General features: G+C 50.1%; 1 protein-coding gene across 5 annotated transcripts in view; it reads right to left on the bottom strand.

Annotated features, from left to right (window-relative positions):
* The window catches only part of AP1B1 (adaptor related protein complex 1 subunit beta 1), a 46,476-nt gene extending 36,574 nt beyond the window's left edge, over positions 1 to 9,902 (bottom strand). For 4 of the 5 annotated variants that reach the window (XM_045826775.1, XM_045826777.1, XM_045826778.1 and 1 more), the window contains exon 1: positions 9,760 to 9,902. The gene's annotated coding sequence lies outside the window, so the exon portion shown is untranslated. Of the gene's footprint in view, positions 1 to 100; positions 188 to 9,759 lie in introns of all 5 variants that reach the window. The other variant, XM_045826776.1, reaches the window with a different exon arrangement.
* Between the last annotated feature and the right edge of the window lie 9,972 nt (positions 9,903 to 19,874).

Here is a 19,874-nt window from a genome sequence, read left to right as displayed (position 1 = left end):
GCAGGATTCTAGTGGTGCTCTGGCCAGTGTGGCTCAGTTAGTGAGAGTATCATCCCCTAACCGAAAGGTCACAGGTTTGATTCCCAGTTAGGGCACATACCTAGGCGCGTATGGAAGGCAACCAATTGAGGCTTCTTTCTCATATCAATGTTTCTCTCTCTCCTTTTCTTTCTCCCTTCCTCTCTCTCTAAAAAAAAGTAATGAAAAAATGTCCTCAGGCGAGGATTAAAGGTAAATTAATTAATTAATTTGAAAAAACAAATAAACTCTAGGGGTGACAGAAACTGGATGCAGAGACTGACCAAACTGTATACTTAAAAGAGATGAGCATTTCATGTAATGTAAATGATACAGACATTAATTTCTTTAGAGATTTTATTTATTCATTTTTAGAGAGGAAGGGAAGGAGGAAGAGAGGGAGAGAAACATTGATGTGAGAGAGACACTGGTTGGATGCCTATCATGTGCCCCCAACTGGGGACCTGGCCTGCAACCCAGGCATATGTCCTGATTGGGAATTGAACCAGCGACCCTTTGGGTCATGGTCCAGCACTCAATCCACTGAGCCACACCAGCCAGGGCCAGACATTAATTGTTTTTTAATTTAAAAACAAAACAAAACAAAAAAAACAATGCTGGAGAAGAAAAATAAAACATTGTAAAACCCAGAGGAAATAAAGGCTTTCTGAGTATGACATAAAATCAAGAAGTCTTAAAAGATCTATTAATTCAATTATATAAAAAATCAAGCTTTCCTACATGGACAAAAACATAATAAAAAAAGACATAATAAACACAAAAAAATTGCATCACATTATAGACAAAAGCCTGTTTTCCTTAATACACATAAAATGACTACAAATAGAAGAATGGTAAAGAATGTGGCTTGTTCATAGAAATGAAGTACAATCACACTTACTTATAGTAAGAGAAATGGACATGGAAACTATAATGAAATACCATCGTTCTGCTACTGGAAGGGTAAAGACCCAGAAGTCTGATTACACTCCATGTTGGTGATGATGTGGGGAAATAGAAACCTTCATATGATGCTGGTGAGAGTCTAAATTGCTACAAACCCTACAGCAATTTGGCAACAGCTATCAACATTGCAAAGCCTCTGACCCAGCAATTCTGCTTCTAGCAATTTATTCTATAGGTACAAAATTATGCAGATAGTTATTTGTGTAGCACCCTCTGTAACAGCAAAATATTGTGAACACCTTAAACATCCTTCCATAGAGGACGGGTTTAAAAATTATGGCACAGCCTATAGACATACGGGATACTATGTAACCAAGGATAAGAATGAGGCAGTTCTACATGTGGTTGTATACAACATTCTCCCAGATATTAAGTGAAACAAAGCAAGATGTAAAAGTATATGTACTATACTACCATTTCTATTAGAAAAGAAAATTATGAATATTAGTAAAACATAAATACTGTGTTTGCAAATGCATCGGCTTCCCTAAAAGGCTAAACAACAACAAAAAAAGTTAACAGTGGTTTCCTCCAAAAAGGAAGCTGGATCACCAAGGGATGGGGGAGAGTCTGACCATGCACCATTCACTTTTTTCTATCTTGGGAATTTTCTATCCTGCGCTCGTATCAGCTCTCCTAAGTATAACACAGTTTAGAAAACAACGGTGTGTCTGTCCACAACGCTGCTCCCTGTGCTCACCCTTCGGTCTCAGCTCAAACACTGCTGCACCAGAGCAGCCCCCTCTGGACCCAGAGGGCAGAGGCCTCCTCTCCGACACTTGACTCAACCGGTGTGGACTTCTGCACAGCCCTCCCTCGCCAGGACTCTAACTCGACGTCTGTCCTGTCAAATGCTGTCAACCCAGGGACTGGCACTATGCCTGGCACATTCCAGGAGCTCACCAAATGTTTGCTGACAAAATGAATGAAAACACAGGTTCTCAGAGAAGCTGTAAAACCAAGGGCCCATAACAGATCGAGACAAGAGGACTCCCTGAGGAGTGCCAGACAGCGATGGCTGGGCAGACCAGGAATGTAAGGTTTTGCAGGTGACTTGCAACAAGCATGGCGAGGCTGGCCCAGTACCAACACGGCTGCCAGGAAACCTGGCTTTGCCACCAAGGGCTGTGTGATCCTGGGCTCCATCTGGGGCCTTACTTTTACTATCAAACAAGAGAATTCAACAAGACTAATGGCTTATCGAGCCCCTCCTCGATTTTAAACTGCCAGCCTGGCTCATTCCACTCTCCCCTTCCCCACCGGGGGCCCTTCAGACAACCCATGGTTCCATGGGGCAGAGTTTGAAAACCAGTCTGTTCCCTGACAAAGTTCCTTCCACACCTCACATTCTATGACAAACCCATTTCCTCACTGATGAGAGTTCCTCCCGGAAACGGAGCATGACCATGTTCGAAGCATGACAAAAGAGGTTTCCAGGAGAACAAAAGAGAAAAGTTCAGAATGCGGCCAGGGCCGGCAAATCTTACTAGGTCTCCAGCAGGAAGGAAAACAGTAACAAGCCAAGCAACTCCCCAAACGGCCAACCAGTGACCAGGACAAGGGCTATTCCAGTCTCATGGCAGGGATTCATGGCAGGACGGCCCACGCTCTGCGATCGGACGAGAAGCGTGAAGCTGGCAGCAGGAGCACGGCACGCTGCATGCTCAGGGGGATGAGCGGCAAATTCACAAGGGAGACAACTGGGGTTGGGAGATCAGCCAGAGGATGCTAGGGAAGGGAAAGGGGAAAGAGATATTTGGCAAGGTCTGATCCAGCTGCCAAGACCCATCTTTGAACTCAAGGATGTTCAGGCAGGGAAAACAGATCCCTGAAAGTCTGCGTTGATGGCTGCCAGCCTCAGTGTTGACAACTGTCACGGTTCAACCCATGCCTGATGAATACCTATTCAGAAACCTGTTCCAAGGCACCTGTTAGCTCAAAGACAGTCAGGACTAACTGGGGAGAGAGAATAAAATGGGCTAGGGCGGGGCCACTGTGTCCTCACGTGGAACAGAAAAGGCAAACTTTGACTGTGCCACATGCTCTGCCATCTCAGGTCTGTCTCAGGTGTCGAGGTCGATCTACTCCACAAATACTTCCCTGTTCCGTGTCATGCTCTGGATTCTGCCCCAGCCCCTATGAAGCTGAGATTTCAAGAGAGATGATTCTACTCACCGCTCTCCACTGGTCCGATAGTTTCCTTTTAAACAGAAAAAGGTCCTCACGAGCAAGTACACAAGGCCACTTTACAGACAGGAAAACAGGTAAGGCCAACTTGAAAATGAAAAGGTGAGTCAGCAGTAGAGAAACCAGATTTCAGACTTATTCTCTGAGGCAATGTAGTCACCAAACTCAGACAGACAGGCTCTTTCAAGCTGGCTCAATAACTATGAGAAAATAAGCTGCTCTTCTTCAGGCTTGTCATAAAACTCAGAACGAAGGTGGCAGTGGTGGTAGTAGTGGCAAATGGATGAGCATTATGGGCTGGACGCTATGTGAAGAGTATCGATAAAATCACAAGTTTACAGAGGAGGCAGCTGAGGCCCAGCGAGGTCATGGCATCTCTCTGGAGTCACAAAGCTAGAAAATGGTAGTGCCAACACTCTCTACCCTTGCCCCATCATGAGGTCCACATGTCCCGTTCCTCCTCTCCGAAGGAAGCCCTGGCAGAAACACAGACACTCCGGGCTATAAGGTATGCAAAATATGTTGCCACACATCCCTGCAGAGTCCCTTAAATGTTGAATGACAGGTTATTTTAGGACCAGTCCGTCCAGTTTGGCTGGCAGAAAGTTTGGTAACGTGCCTAGAAAAAGTCTGTCTGGATGAGCTTGCCAAGGCATGGGCCTCCTGGGATTTGAATGGAAACTGACTGATCAAAATCAATCTCCTGAGACTCGCCGGCAATCAAAGCCTCAAACGAAAAAGAAACTGCAGGCAGGCAAATGCCACATGTAAACGTTCTGTATCAGCACTGAGTCTCCAGAACTCAGCTTCAGAATCAGGTGCCAGTTCTCAATGATCTACAAGCAATCATGTGTGGAAATATCTGCTGTTAAGAACAAGAAAAGTCGGTTCTCTCCCTCCCTGGAGCACGGCCACGCCTTTTCCGTCCCCTCTTCTTGCCCCCAGGGGCGTTCCCTTTACCTTTCTCCTAACCTCTGAGGACCCTTCTTTTGCCTCCGTAACCTGTTTCCTGAGCCCATGCAGCCCAGCTGGCTCACTTCTACTACCTCTGTAGCTTTCTAAATAAACTCTCTCTTATAATTTGAAGGGGGAACAAAGGAAAGAAAAAAGAAAAGTTCCTGTGAACTTGAATAAAAAAGTAACTGGGGCTTCTGAGCCAAAAAGCTAATCCTGACAAGGAGGCCAAAGACTACAGGACAGAGCTGAACACCTCCGTTCTCCCACCCATACACAGGGGCACTTTCTGAAGGTCTGCTGGGGTCCGCAGCCATCCGTGCAGCATGTGTAGCGGTGTGTAGGGAGCACTATCAGCTCTGAGACGGGGGCTGCGCTCCACTCAGGCGCATGCACACAGCTAACAAAGAGCAGTCCTTTCACCCTGGTTCTGAGATCCAGAGGTCAGCTAAGAATGCAGGTGAAGAGCAGAGTGTTCATGCCTCCCTGGTAACTGTCACCAATGCTCGGAGGAGGACGTGTCTGAAACTGGTGGAGCATCGACAGAAGCCCTCTTAGATGAAGAGCTTAGGCAAGGGCCTAATATGAAAAGATGGTCAGATTTGGAAAGAGGGGCTGACGTGGAAAATACCCACAAGATGCCAGTCTAACAGGGAGTGAATGGAGAAAAACTAAACCACCAGCGACACTGGCTGGGGTGCAGGCTCTGTGCTAAGCGATTTATAGCTCCTTCAATTCCTTTAAAAGGTAATCCATTTAAGAAGGAGGAATTAGAGAGACAGAGAGGAGTGATTTATCCAAGGCCAAAACAAGCATGCATGTTCAGGCGTCTGTGAGACCCCCTGCTTGGCTGAAGGCAAGGAAGGATGAGATTCAAAGATGGTCTTCGGTGCCAGAGTTTGTTAGATCCTGCCAGCAGAAGATGCAGTGATCCTGTTTAGTAAGTCTCACAGTGACTGGCATTTGACACGGCAGATTGCTCCCTCCGCCTTGATAAACTTTCTGCTCTCGGACCCCGGGATTCCATGCTCTCTGCTTCACCTCCTACCCCAGTGTCGCTCCTTCTCAGTTCCCTCTGTTGATTCCTGCCCCCTCTCTCTCCTTCAGCTGTGGAGTAATCCAGGGCTCTGGCCTGGTACCTCTTCCCTTCTCCATCCACACCACCTCTCTGGTGATCTCAGCCAGTGGCAGGGCTGTACGTATCTTCTACATGCTGACAGTTCCCAGCTTTACATCCCCAGGCCCAACCTTCTCCCTGAGCTAGCAGCTCCTATAGCCAAACTGCCTAATTAATACCTGAACTTGAATGGCTACGTGGCTGACAGGCAGCTCAAACTTCACGATAGAAACTGACCTCCTGCTTCCTCCCTACCCCCAAATGGCTCATCCTGCAGGCTTCACTACCTAGTTAGCACCAACATCATCTTTAACAGGTTCTCAGGCCAAAAACCTCAGTTGCCCCTGACAACACACTCTCTCTCTTTCACAGCCCATATGTAATCTATCAGCAAATCCTGTGGGGTCTGCTTTCAGAATGAGTCCAGAATCCAGGAAGCAGCTTCTCGCCAGCTCCCTCACGGCCACCAGGCCACAGGTGACTATGAGCTTCCCTTGGCACTGCTCGAAGCTGCTTGTGCACTGCCCCCTACAACCCACCTCAGCGACAGACGGGACGACCCTGCTATAGTCTGAGTCAGACAGTGGCACCCCTCTGCTCAAAATCCTCCCCATCTCACTCAGAATAAAAGCCAAAGTCCTTAACATGGCCTCCCCGCTCGTAAGGCCCTGTACGAGATGTACACCCCCTTCTGTCTCTCTCACACCCCCTCCCTGTCATTATCTCTTTGAACTCTTCTCCCCTGTTCTCCCCATCACCCCCTCAGTTCTAGCCACACTGGTCTCTTTGCTGACCCTTCTACAAAACAGGCATGTTTCTACCTCAGGGCCTTTGCATGCATGGTTCACGTTAGGAGGGAGACTGTCTCTCCAAATAGCCTCATGGCTTAGTCCCTCACTTCTTTTAAGTCTCTGCTCAAATGTCATCTTTTCACTGAAGCCTTCTCTGACCACTTCATTTAAAACTGTACACATTCCCAACAACTGAATCTAAAAAACAAACTAAGGAAATAGAAGAACAGAGACAGAGTCATGGACATGGAGAGTGTTTGTACTCCCGGATGGGAGGGGGGTGTAGGGAAATAGGTGAAGCGGTGAGGGGATTAAGAAGTACAAATAGGTAGTTACAGAATCGCCGTGGGGATGTCAAGCACAGGACAGGAAATGGAGCAGCCAAAGAACTTGTATGCATGACCCACAGACATGAACGGGGATGTGGGGATTGCCTGAAGGAGTGGGGGTGCTAGGTGGAAGGGGACTAAGGGGGGAAAATTGGGACAGCTATAATAGCACAATCAATAAAATATAATAAAAAAATAAAATTGTACACATTCCCAGCCAATCCACTCCACTTTCCTATTCTCCTTTGGCTTTTTTTCAAAGTATGTATCACGAAATACTATAAAATGTACTTACATTGTCTATTTTTTTCTCCCTCCATAATATAAATTCCATGAGGACAAGGATTTTGTCCATTTTGTTTACTACTGCATTCCTAGTTCCTAGACTGGTACCTGGCAAACAGCAGGCACTCAGTAAATATTTGCATGACTAGTGCACAACACCCCCGCGGGAGACATTTCATGTTTTGTAAACCAACCTGGAAAGCAGCTTCCCAGTGTTCCATCCACAGTGTCTGCCAGGGTCAGAGCTACCTCTGTTCTGGCTGTCAAGCCGTTCTGACAAAATCGAAATTGAAAATGCCAGACCCCGCAGCCCATTATACAGCCAATAAACGTAAGATAAGTAAATAAGTGATAAGAGAGAAAAGAGAGGGCAAAGTGTAGGTGATGAGGTAGCGACATTTCCAGCGGGAGACCTGCTTGGCCACTTCCTTCCGTGAGGCCGGACTACCACCTGTGGCTGCCACAGCATCAGCTCGGAGTGACCAGAGCTCCGGGAGGTGGGGTCCCAAGTGCTGCGGGAGGTCTGCGGCGGGGTCTCTGACACAGGGTGAGAGGTGAGCACAGTCAGGCCCTGCCCTTGCCTATAGCCTTCCAGGCCCACAGGCCTATTCTCTGTTCCTCTAACTGCCGAGCTCTTCGCTGCCTCCGCGCTTGCGGATCCTCTGCCTGGACTGCCCTCTCTGGTGCCAGGCAGGGCGTTTTCCGCTAAGTGAGCGGTCAAGACATCCAACGGTTTCAGAAGACGACTAGAAAAAGATGAAAGTCCACGCCCAAAGCCAGCTGGACCAACAAACTGAGCTTGCTCTGAAACACTTTTAGGAAGTGAAACGAGAAGGGTGGGAGAAGTCATGTGTATATACAGGTCTGTTTGCAGAAGGAAGTGACACCCCTCAAACCAGGGGTGACAGCTTTCCTCAGACATAGGCTCCCCGCTGGCACCAACTGCCTAGGGCGAAGGCACTCACCACCACAACGGGCCCTGCACACACTGCCCCCTCTGACCCCTGGCGCACGCCAGCGCTGGGGGCAGGGAAGAAGGGTGGTGACCAGTATCACTTTAGGGCTGAGGTGAAGGAGGCCCAGCCTAAATAAGTGGTCCAGGAAGCTGCTGAGCTGGAGTTGAGACCCAGGGCTGACTGACGGGGAGTCGGGAGTGCTTTTTCCACGTACCCCTGAGCGCTTTGAGCCCCTCACGATGAAGCCTCTGCTCAGCCCACACTCAACAGATAATCTCTACGAAACCTCTAAGGGATCTGATTCTTTGAGAACTAGTGAAGTTGCTCTTTATGACAGTTTTTAAGAGGCCAGAGGAGCCCAGTGGGCTCAACTCAGGACAGGGAGTCAGATGCCCTGATCTCTGCTCATGTTCCTACCATCTGTGACAAGTCACTTCACCTCAAGTCCTCTCTTGCAAGGATGGGGCTAAGGTGACAATATTCATCCCTGGCAGGGTAGCTCAGTTGGTTAGAGCGTCGTCCCGATACACAAAAGTGGGGGGTTCGATCCCTGGTCAGGGCACATAAAAGAATAAACCATGGGGGGAACAGTGGGCTGATGTTTCTCTCTCTTTCTCCTTTCCTCTCTGTTTAAAATCAATCAGTCAATAAAAAAATTTTTTAAAGGTGACATTAAGTTTCTGTGAATTCAGTGGAACTAGGAGAACAGATCATAGAGTTAAAAAAAGGTACTACATTAATACTTATATCACAGCTTACTTCCGAAGCATGCGGAAACCTTCATGGGTTCCTTAAGTCTCGTAACCCCCAAGAAGGGGTAGGAAGCAGGTCTTTCTCGTGCTGCTGTCAGGGAAACTGAGATAGAACTGGAGCAAGCAAATGCCTGCACGGGAATAAGGCTCAGGCTTGCAGAGCCTAGTTCAGGGCCAGCAAACCACCTCACCATCTCCCAGGCAAGACTGCTTTCCCAGCCAAGAAGTCACAGGGCCTGCACTTTTCTCAGAGAGACACAGACCCTTACATTGCGAATGCTCTTCCAGAACCAGGGCCAAAGGATCCCCAGGGGTCATGTGCTTCCTCTTCATTCCAAAAGGAATGCCGCGCAACCAGTCTCAAGAAAGGTTCTGAATATCCTTAAATTAGTTTTATGGATAGCCTGTTGTGTGTCTCACACTTCCCAATAGTCAGGAAAAACTTCCCCTCTGCCCTGAAAGGTAATCACTTACAGGAATAGCCTGCAAAATTGTTTCACCCTAGTGAAAGTGAATCAAATGCCCCTTGAGAAGATTAGATGAGAAGCAATATGCCACATCTTTGCCTAGATGCAAATAAACATAACGGCAGCTAAAGACATGAAATAGCACAACACCCCAAACTTACTCCAGCTTCTGTCTTGTCTCCGCACTCTGCAGCTCCCCGAATGCTGGGGTAGGAACCCTGGCTCTGTCTATACTACCGGATTGCCCTTACACGTGTGATTTAACCTCTCTGTGCCTCAGTTTACTCACTGATAAGACAGGGATAACAGCAGGGGCTACCTCAAAGGGTTGTTGTGAAGTTTCAGTGCAGCCTTGTAAGTAAAGTGTTTAGCACTGTACCTGGTACACAGTAGGGGCTGGATAACCAGGACTGAGCATTGTCATCAGTAGTTTCAGCATTATTACAGGTGTCCCCAGTTAACTTGGTCCTGAGGCACACAGAGACAGACCGAATCCAAGTCTACCTCGGAGCAGGTGGCTGTTTCTTGAATTTTAAAAAAATTCTTTTCCAACCTTGGCAAAGAGATAAGGTCCTGAACCACCAGGAGGCCTCAGGATGTCCACAGGGGTGCGTATGAAGGGGAAAACCAGGACGCGAAGAGGAGTCTCCCCTTTGGCCAAGCGCAAGCTCCTCGGGGCCTAAGTCTAGGAGTGTGTCCCGGAGGGCGCCGCAGGAGGGGCTGCAGGACTGCGGGTGCTGGGGCGAAAGTCCGCGGGCAAGTGGGCGTGAATGAATGAACCTGCAGTCCTGCTGCCTCTTTGGGGTCTGGGAAACCACTCTCCGCCCTCTCGCGCCCCGTCCTCTCCATGACCTTTGACCCTGCAACCCCCTCATCTCAGACCCCCACTCCCTGCCCCACGTCTTCTCCTGCTTCGCCGGACCCCCTGCTTCCTCACCCGTCGGTCCGAACGGCTTCTGGGGCCACGGCGCGGCTCGGCTGGGCAGCAAAATGTCCGCCTCGTCCTCCGGCTCTCCCGGTGCGACAGTGCCGCCGGCTAGCTCGGAGACCCGCGGCTGTCACCTGCCAGGCGGAAGTGAGCTGCCTGCGCGTGGGCACTTCCGGTGGACGCACGGCCTGGGGGCGGGGTCAAAGGTGCAACCCGGGAGGGCGGTGGTGCCCGCGGGGCGGGGCTAGTAGAGGGCGGGGCCATGAGGGCGGGGCCATCTGGGATTAACCCCTTAAGCCGCGGCTCTGCCTCGCCGCTGCGTCCCGTAGAGTGTTTAGAAAAATTAACCAGCTAGCCGCTAAGTAATTAACGTGGGTGGAAAAGGTCGTGAAGACTTTGAGGTCCATCTCTTCCGTTTCCCAGACGGAAAAACTGAGTCTCTAAGAGGGTCAGGGTTTTCTCAAGACCACTTACCTTATGAGTGAAAGAGTCAAAACTAGAGCTGCAAGTCTAGTCTAGGACTCGCTGCCTTGAAGCGCAGACCTTTGGGAATTCCACGTTGTAGGAGCTAATATCGGACCCTCCAAGGAACTTTTGTCTAAAGAGAACTTCATAACGTCCCATTTCCCCTTTGATGGGGTCTGTCAGGACCTCAATTCCTATTGCCACCTCACTCGTGACTCTGGTACTACTAACTTTCTCCTTATAGATTATTTCTGATCATCCCCTTTAAATCATTCTTTCACTACTACTCTTTAAAAATGTTTTATTGGGTCCCTGATTGGTGTGGCTCAGTTGGTTGAGGGTCCTGCAAAGCGAAAGGTCGCAAGTTGATTCCAAGTCAGGGCAGAGGCCTTGGTTACCAGTTCAAACTCATTGATGTTTTTTCCCCTCCTTTCCCTACTCTCTAAAAATAAATAAATAAATAAACAAACAAACAAATAAATATATAAAACCTTTGTTAAAAAAACACAGGAAGTTATCACTGGTACAACACTACTAACTAAATTAACAGAACTTATTCCATTTTAAAATTTTTTCCTGAAGTAGGCAAGAAACAAATCAATATTATATGTATGTGCTATGCACAGCTCTCCAGAGGAACTATGTTTCTCTGACGATAAATGTTGGCAAATACCATCAGCTTCACTGGAAAACAAAATTTCATTAGGAATGTAATGTGCAAAGAGAAAAATTATCCAACAAAACAAATCAACAAACCTAAAGGTGCAAGCTTGGTGAAGAGGTCAGAGCTTTAAGATTTCCAAGAAGATGGAAGTTACAGTGTCAGTTTGCTCAGGAAGGACATCCTGGGGAAGGTGGCGTTTTTGCTAGACCTTGCCCAACGAGAACAGAATTGTGTAGGCTGAGACAAAAGGAAAAGGTAATCCAGGGACAATACTGCAGAGACAGGAAGGCAAGGGTCCTTCAGAAAGTGTCTTCTAAGTCCCTATTCTGAACCAGGCCCTGGGCTGGTTATTGAGTGAGGCAAAGGCCTTTCCCTTGCTGAACCTGTGGTTTGTCTGGGGCAGGCGACAGAGCAGCAGACACAATTGGTGATGTAACAGGGGGATGCACTGAGGATATGGGAGTCCAGAGAAGGAACAAAAGCTCCCCCAGGGTTGGAGGGAGCAGTGGAGGCTTGGACAAGTGTGTGTGGGCATTTAATCTGAAATTGCAGAACAACAGGGGATATTTCTGGAGCACCTGGGGTGTGCCTGGAAGTGTGCAGGGGTCTCATTTCTTCTTCACATCATCCCCATGTTATCTGGGTAGGGGCGAGTGTCTGAGTGGCAGAGCTGAGGCACTGTTTCCAAGCTCCAAGATACATGCTGTCGTGAGTCCTACTCATTCACCTAAAATGTATTTGTCACTCCTACCTGAACCAGCCACACTGGGGATACAGCAGGGATCAAGATGTGGTACAACCTCTCCTGGAGGCCACTGTTGAGTGTGAGAGAGAGACAATGAAGAGACAATTATATTGCAGCTCAGAAGGACCAGGAATGCACTGGAGACTTGGGTACCAAATGCAGCTTGGGAAAGTCAGGGATGGCTTCCTGGAGGAGATGACATTCAGCCTGAACTGTCAAGGATGATGTTACTACTACTAATAGTTTTGAACCAGGCACTGTGCTAGGCTTGTCCACATATTAACTTACTGAACTCTCCCAACAATTCTATTCCACAACTGACCCCAAGTAAAGATGAAAAAACTTAGGCCAGTGGGCAGAGCCAATTTCTCCCCAACTTCCCTGTGGGCCTGGGCCTCCTCTCTCACAGTTCGGCCTGGTAGGAAAGCTAAAAGTATCATGCTAATAAGAGGAGGCACAGTTCAATGCCAAAGGCTGGATAATTACAGCTTGTAAAAGTAGGAGACAGAAGAGGGTAAATGGGGCTTCTTGGGGGCTTCCCTCTCCAACCCCACCACCAAACCTAGCTGGCCTTGCTGCCTGAGTCACAGTCACCATTAAATCCTGAGAGCTGTGTCTAGAACAGTCACACCTGGGGCATGTGTGGTACAAGGAGGAGGAGCGCCTTGCTCGGGTTGGGTGGAGCAGAGTCAGTGATGGCCACGCCCACCTGGGCAGCCCATCTCTCCCAACAAACCCATCATTACTGAGAATGATATCACCTCCTGGTTGGTGGAGGGAGTTTTCAAACTTTCCTCCAAGCCCTATTCATTTTCTTCCCTGCTCCGTTGAGCTGGCTGATGTTGGACAGGCCCATCCACCTCTTTAGGCTTCAGTTTCTCCTTTCTGAGAACTCTGAACCCATCACAGATCAAGCACCACTGTGTGCCCCTGACATCTATCACCATTCTCAAGAAGCTGGGCCCTACGATAACCCCCACTTTACAGATGAGCACACTGAGGTTCTGAGAAGCTGAGGGACTTTCTCAACTTCACATGGTGACAAGGGGCCAAGCTGGGAGTCACGACCAGGACTGAAGACCGCTGGGCTCATGCTTCCCCTCCCCCTCACCTGCCTCATGAGATTTCCTGCAATCAGAGGAAGGCTGGGAGTATTTGCGATGTCATGATAGGACCCAGGACCTGCTGCTGTCACTGTGCAACCTTCGGAAAACGAGTTCTCTTTCTGACACATAGCATCTCAGAGCCTACCCTTCTCACCCTCCGTCCACACTGGTGCATGATAAACTTTTGTTGAAATGAGTGTTCTTTCCATCTCAGCCCACTAGAGGACCCACAGGAGGCGTTAACTGCTACTCTGTCCTTTGGATGTAACTGCCACACCGGCAGCCCCACAGCATCCTGACCTCCCTTCTATGCGACTTTTCTTTTTCTGTGATTTCTATTCCACTCCTTCAATTTCTGTTTGCTTGCTGTTTTTATGCTACAAATGTCTAAAAATGGCCTCAGATCCTTTTTGGGAGGAGGCAGGACTGAGCTGTTGTCACCAACTTCCCTCTGTGTTCCCTCTGTGTATCTGTCCAGCCCCCCAGCCAGGACAGATGTGGGGCGGGGGCCTTCACAGGCATTCTAGCTTCACCTGCCCAGTAGCCTCTGCCACCCCTGCCCAGCGGGCCTGCCTGGTGGGCCCACAGACAGACTCTGCCCCCAGAGGCTTCCTGTTTGCTCCTCACTAAACTCCCTCAGGCCCCTCTGCAAGGCCCAGCTCACACCCCACTTCTCCATTAAATCCAGGGAGAGCCTTATGACCAGATCCCCAATGGCAGCCCCAGCCTCAGGACTTCCAGAGCTGCTGTCCTCCCCGAGCTCCCACAGGACTGAGCCGTTGTCACCAATTTCCCTCCATGTTTGTTCTTCTGGAATCAGCCGTGGTGGCCCTCTCTTCTTTACCCTCAGCCACCGCAGGGTGCCACATGCCCCATGTGTGCCAGATGATTCGCACACACCATCTCCCTGGAGCCTCTCAGCTGGTAGGTGACAGAGGCAGGGTTGAACCCAGGACTGTCTAGCCCCAGGTGCATGCTCTTAACCAGCCTTCTGACTCCCCTTGCTCTCCTCCGGGGCACACTCCTCCATTCTCCGACTTCTTCCAAAGAAGGGCCTGACCTGGCCTGGGCTGGCCTGGTCTGCTCTGGGTCTCCACCACATATCCATCTAGAACCGCGTTCACTTTAGGACTCTGTTGCCCCATTCACATGTGGGTTGGTGGATGAACGAATGAGTGAGCGAAGGAGCTGGATGTACAATATCCATAATCTGCTGCATCTTGTGTGAGGATCAGAGGACGTAGGGAGAGACAGGGTGCCTCAGTGCTCTCTGCTTAAAACAAACTGGGGACTTTTCCTTCATTTGCTCATTATCTTTGATAAACATTTGTGGACTCTATGCCAGGCCCTGTGCCAGACCTGTGCCCTCCCGGGAGAATGCCAGTTCCCATCTGGGAGCTTGAAGCGCAGGGCAGGGACGAGGGCCTGGGGCAGGGGCAGGGGAGGCTCCCTGAAGAAGGCAGAGAGGGCTCTCTGGGCAGGCCCAGGTTTGAGCATCATACAGACCCAGGTTTCAGTTAATAGCTATGTGACCTTGGACAGGTCCCTCCACTTCTCTGGGCCTCAATTTATTTATTCATACAATAAAAAGGAGAGCCACATGGAAGGTGCTATTTTGAGGCTGCTATGAGATGTGAGTAAGATGGTGATTCTTTGTTATGTAAGCCACCCCCTGCTCAGCCCCCTCCTCCTCACCCACCCACACAGAGGGCCCCATGAAGGTCAGATTTACTGTAGATGCTCGAAAGAGTGGGTCACCTACCCGGTGTGTGAAACCGTCCCTGAAGACTGACCCTGTTCCTGGCTTTCACAATTGATAGTACCACCACTGTCATTACTGTTAAAGCTATACCATCACTAACGTTAAGGAGTGGATGAGCGGGCCATCCCTGAGGAACCTCCTTATTCTTCCACCTTGAGTCTAAGTCTACCCACAAGCCCTCTGGTGCAGGACAGGGGCCCCTGGAAGCACCCAGGCAGTTCCAGGAGACTTGAGTTCCATACCATTTGGCCAACTTTTCTCTGGAACCTTTACTGATGAAGCAGCAGCAAAGCCCCTCCGCCATGCACTCATCAACCTAGACAATGACAACATGTACCAGGTGCAAGAGTGAGGCCACAGCCCCCACAGCCCCTAGCTCATGTGGCCGGCACCCAGGACCACCTGGAAAAGCACGTGGCTTTGCGGTCAAAAGGACCTGGGTTATAAGTGAAGAAACAAAATGTCTATATCTCTACAGTGGAGGAATGTCTATATTTGTAAAAAGGAGTGAAGCACTGACACATAATACAACACGCATGAACCTTGGAAACATCACGTCCAGTGAAAGAAGCCAGACATAAAAGGCTACATAGTGTGTTATCCCATTTATATGAAATGTCCAGGGCAGGCAAATCCATGGAGATGGAAAGGAGGTTAGTGGTTGCTCAGGGGCCGGGTGGTACAGGAGAATGGAGTGCGACCCCTAGTGGGCATGGGGTTTCTTTGGGGGGTGATGGCTGTGCAACCTTGAGACCATACTGACGACTACTGAATTTTACATCTTACATTGGTGAATGTTACGGTATATGAATTACAGCTCAATTTTAAAAAGAGGAGGAGGACTTGGGGTGCCGGGCTGGCTCCAGCTGTGTGACCTTGGGCCAGTTTCTTAACCTGCTGGTGCCTCCTTTCCATCTTGTGTAAAATGAGAGCAGCCTTCCCTTGGCAGTTGCTGGGAGGAATTTCCTGTGTAAGCACATGCGGAGTGATGGGCACAGCGCCTCACTTGTGGTGGGCCCCCACTAATGGGCATGGCCATCGTGGTGGTAGTAAGCCCTAGGCTGCCCACCTGGTACCAGCTGAGCCACCACTGGGGAGTGTGTGGGGGACACTTGATGGCAGTGGGACCATTCACTGCAGCAGGATTCGGAAGCTCGAAGGCCCCACCTGGCTGTGTGACTTGAGGCAGGCCGCTTGCCTTCCCTGAGCCTCTGCTCATCCGCACACGGGGGTGGGGGGGTGGTACCGGCACTCCCCGGCCCCGACCTGCCACACTGGAAGAAGTGGACAAGAACCGAAGTGTGAAAATGTCAAGTGATTCATGGATTTCTACACTGAAAATAGTCGTGGCTGTGACCGTGAACTCCAAGAGGGGAAAAATGGGCTCCCGGCCGCACGGGCTGACCCTGTTTCTGGAGCCCACTCCCTCTCCCACACGCTCACCTGCTCCTTCAGCTGCCCAACCTCAGCCTCCTTCTCCCCCACCCACAGGTGCTGCTTCTGCTGGCAGAGCTCCAGCCCACAGGGGCCAGGTGGGGGGATGGCATGTGGGAGAGCAGCACGTGGGACACACTGCAGATGCTCCAGAGGCCTGGAGAGCAGGGCGGAAGCCACGTTCCAGGCCTCACTGGAGCGACAGAGTAACCTGAACTTGGGCCCGGGTGCGAGTAACCACGGTACCACTTGGGCATCTCAGGTGAGAAGGCACTTACCTGCTGGAACCTGTTTCCAGCTTCCCAAACCCACCAGATAACAGAACCCCTCATAACCTCCCACGGGTGTCCCCCCGGCCCTGTCCTTCTGCTTGATCCCTCTCGCAGGAAGCCCCAAGCCGGCTGATCCCTTTGCCCCCAACCTGGCTCGCCTGCTTGGGCACCATGCAGACACTGTTCTTGAGGAGGACACTGACAGAGTCTGTGATGGTCCCTCAGCAGCAGCGTCCGGTGGGTGTCCCTGATGGAAAGGCCAACCTGAAATGTCCCAAAGACCAGGACTAAGGAGCAGGAAGGTGACAGGTGGGTGCAGGAGAGAAGATGAGATGCACAGGATGGGTGGCAGCGGTGGTGGTAAGGTTGAGTGTTGGGCAACTTTGGTAGCTGAAGAGGTGGGAGGTGGTGAAGGCAAGGTTGGAGAGGAAATTCAGACACGAGGGGGTCAGTGTCATGGAAGATGACTCCTCTCCCAGCCTCAGGCATGGCCTGGAGTCCTGATGGAGCCCCCCAAGGGGACACCTGGCTGGGCGGACCCATCAGAGACACTCCCCCAGGAATCAGCCTGGACACACCCAAGGCTGGCTCAGAGGAGAAGCGGCCGTGTAGGTATGACAAGAAGCCGTGGGAAGCAAAGCCACTGACTCTACCTGGCTCCGGTGGGGCTGTTTGCACCCTGACCTTCAACTCTGGGCTGAACTCTGTTGTTGGATGTGTGCATGAGACTGCACCCTCAGCACACCTCCGGTTTGTGCAGGTGTTCATCTCACTCTCGAGCCAGAAACTGACAGAGTACAGGCTCCGTGTCTGTCTCACTCTCCACGCTCCCCAGCACCTTGCAGAGGACCTGGGCCCTTCTAAAGAATGAAGGCTTAGATACTGAGGGCAAGAATGTGAGGAGGCCTCATCGGGTCACTGGGAATGCACCTTGGATGTCTGCCCAGCAAAGCTCTCACTGTCCCTGGCCATGGGGGTGATTCAGAGGCCAGGGCAGTCTGGGTCAGCCTGGGCCCCCAGTCATGTGGATGGCAGGAGTGGCTTCCAGGTACCCACAGGCCTGGGGCTGGGCCCCAGTGATATTAATGTCTGGTGGGGACGCTGACGTTAAAACATGATGCAGGAAGGGGCAGCTGTGGTCCAAAGCAATGGCGGTGATGATGGAACCACCCCATATACTTACTGTGCTCTTCCAAGCGATAGGCACTGTGCTAAATGTACGCAATCAATCATCGCACGTTCAACCTCCCAACTGCTCTGTAAGGTCGATGTTATCAACCCCTTTCACAGGTGAGAAAACTGTAGCTCAGAGATGTTGAGTAACAAACCCAAGTCACACAGCAAGGAAGTGACTGAGCTGGGACTCAAATACAGGCTCTGACTCCAGAGCCCACATTCACAGCTACCGAGTCCAGCTGACCAGTAGTAGAAGAGGTTTGTTATTCCCATTTCACAAGGAAGAGGACCCAGTGTCAACATCACACCTCTGGTTTTATGGAACAATCCCAATAGGTCCCTAGGCTGTGTCCTGGTAAGTGCAGTGGATTTTGGCTGCAAGAATTCTGGGAGTGAATCCATGACCGTGTGACCTTGGACTGGCTGACTTACCTCCCTGAGCCTCAGTTTCCTCAGCTGTCAAGCAGGGGGAGCTGTGCCCACCTCATGAAGTTGCCAGAGGATGAAACGAGGTGATGAATGTCAAACTGCTTGGCTTAGTACCTGGTATGTAGTAAGTGCTCAATAAAGGTTGGCCGAAGCAGAGAGCTGAGGCAGAATTCACCCAGGAGGGCCTGCGCTACCTAAATCCACCCATTATAATAGCCCTGTAGATTTAACGCCGACTGTACAGGGTGCCTGGCATTAACTCAGTCTGCCCCCCTCCACACAGAGCTGGGGTGAGGGGCGCTACTACGACCTCTATTACACAGATGAGGAAACTGAGGCTCAGAGAGACCCTTGAGCTTTGACCTCTGTGTGGGCAGAGAGCCTGTCTATGTGCTCCTAACTGTCCCACCATGGCCTGGTGCATAAGTTTCCAGTAAACATTTTTAAAAATTTTTATTTATTAATTTTAGAGGAAGAGAGAGAGAAACATTGATTTGTTCTTCCACTTATTTATGCATTCATTGGTTGATTTTTTTCTTTCTTTTTTATAACCCTCACCCCAGGGCATTTTTTCCCCATTGCTTTTAGAGAGAGAGGAAGGGAGACAGAGAAACATCGGTGCAAGAGAGAAGCATCAATTGGTTGCCTCCTGTACGCACCTGGACCAGGGATCATATGTACCCAGACCAGGTTTTGAACCCACAGACTAGGTCTGTGCTCTGACCAGAATTGAACCCATGATCTCTCTTTTTTTTTTTAAGATTTTATTTATTTATTTTTAGAGAGGGAAGGGAGGAAGAGAGAGAGAGAAACATCAATGTGCGGTTGTTGGGGGTCATGACCTGCAACCCAGGCATGTACCCTGACTGGGAATCGAACCTGCGACACTTTGGTTCGCAGCCCACGCTCAATCCACTGAGCTACGCCAGCCAGGGCTGAGCCCATGATCTTTCAGTTATGAGACGATGTTCCAACCAACTGAGCCATACCAGCCAGGACTTTTTTTTTTAATCTTCACCCAAGGGTAGTGTGTGTGTGTATGTGAGAGTTTGTGTGTGGGGGAGAGAGAGAGAGACATCAGGGTGAGAGAGAAACATTGATTGGCTGCCCCCAGTAGGCACCCAACAGGGGATGGAACCCACAACCTTGGCATATTGGGATGGTGCTCTACCAACTGAGCTACCAGCCAGAGGTCTCAATAAACATTTTTTTAAAAAATTTATTTAGTTATTTTTAGAGAGGGGGAAGGGAGGGAGAAAGAAAGGGAGAAAAACATCAATGTGTGGTTGCCTTTTGCATGCCCCCTACTGGGGACCTGGCTCGAAACTCAGGCCTGTGTCCTGACTGGGAATCAAACCACTGACCCTTTGCTTCACAGTCTGGCACTTAGTCCACTGAGACACACCAGCCAGGGCTCAATAAACATTTAAAAAATATTATATTTATTTATTTTTAGAGAGAGGAAGGGATGGAGACAGAAAGGGAGAAAAACATCCATGTGTAATATCAATTGCCTCTTGCACACCCCTCACTGGGGACCTGGCCCACAACCCAGGCATCAAACCAGTGACCTTTCGGTTTGCAGGATGACATCCAACCCATAGAGCCACACCGGCCAGGGCTCAGCAAACATTTAGATGACAGTGTTAGTAAGGAGTGGAGCAGGGAATAGAACTCTCAGCTGTCATGCTCTTTGCAGAGCCTGCCTTTTAACCACTACCCTGAGCTGCGTGCTTTCCCTCCCACGACTCTCCGTGCTCCTGCATTAGCAGCTGGGAGCTCAGGGTCTAGTGCTGAGTAGGGCTCAGTCAATAAAGGCTGACCAGCTGAAGGAAGAAATGACATAAGCAGCAGCTTAGAATGGTCTGGACATCTTGCCTCCTGTGCCATCCTGGCCCTCTGCCCCTGGCTGTTTCACCAAGAGTAAGTAGGCCATGTGGCCCTCCAGGCTAAAACATAGTACTTTCTGCTCTTGGTAGTCTTCCAGAAGTCCTCCCGGGCCAATCTTCTTATTCCAAGAACAGCCTGTACTCATTAACACTTCTGAGCCTTTCTCTAAGATGTATACCCG

Source organism: Phyllostomus hastatus, unplaced genomic scaffold (genome assembly GCF_019186645.2).
Source record: "Phyllostomus hastatus isolate PE091 unplaced genomic scaffold, TTU_PhHast_1.1 phas_scaffold_760, whole genome shotgun sequence".
NCBI lineage: Eukaryota > Metazoa > Chordata > Mammalia > Chiroptera > Phyllostomidae > Phyllostomus > Phyllostomus hastatus.
Note: the sequence above shows the minus strand (reverse complement) of the source record. Positions and strands in the feature narration are given on the sequence as shown.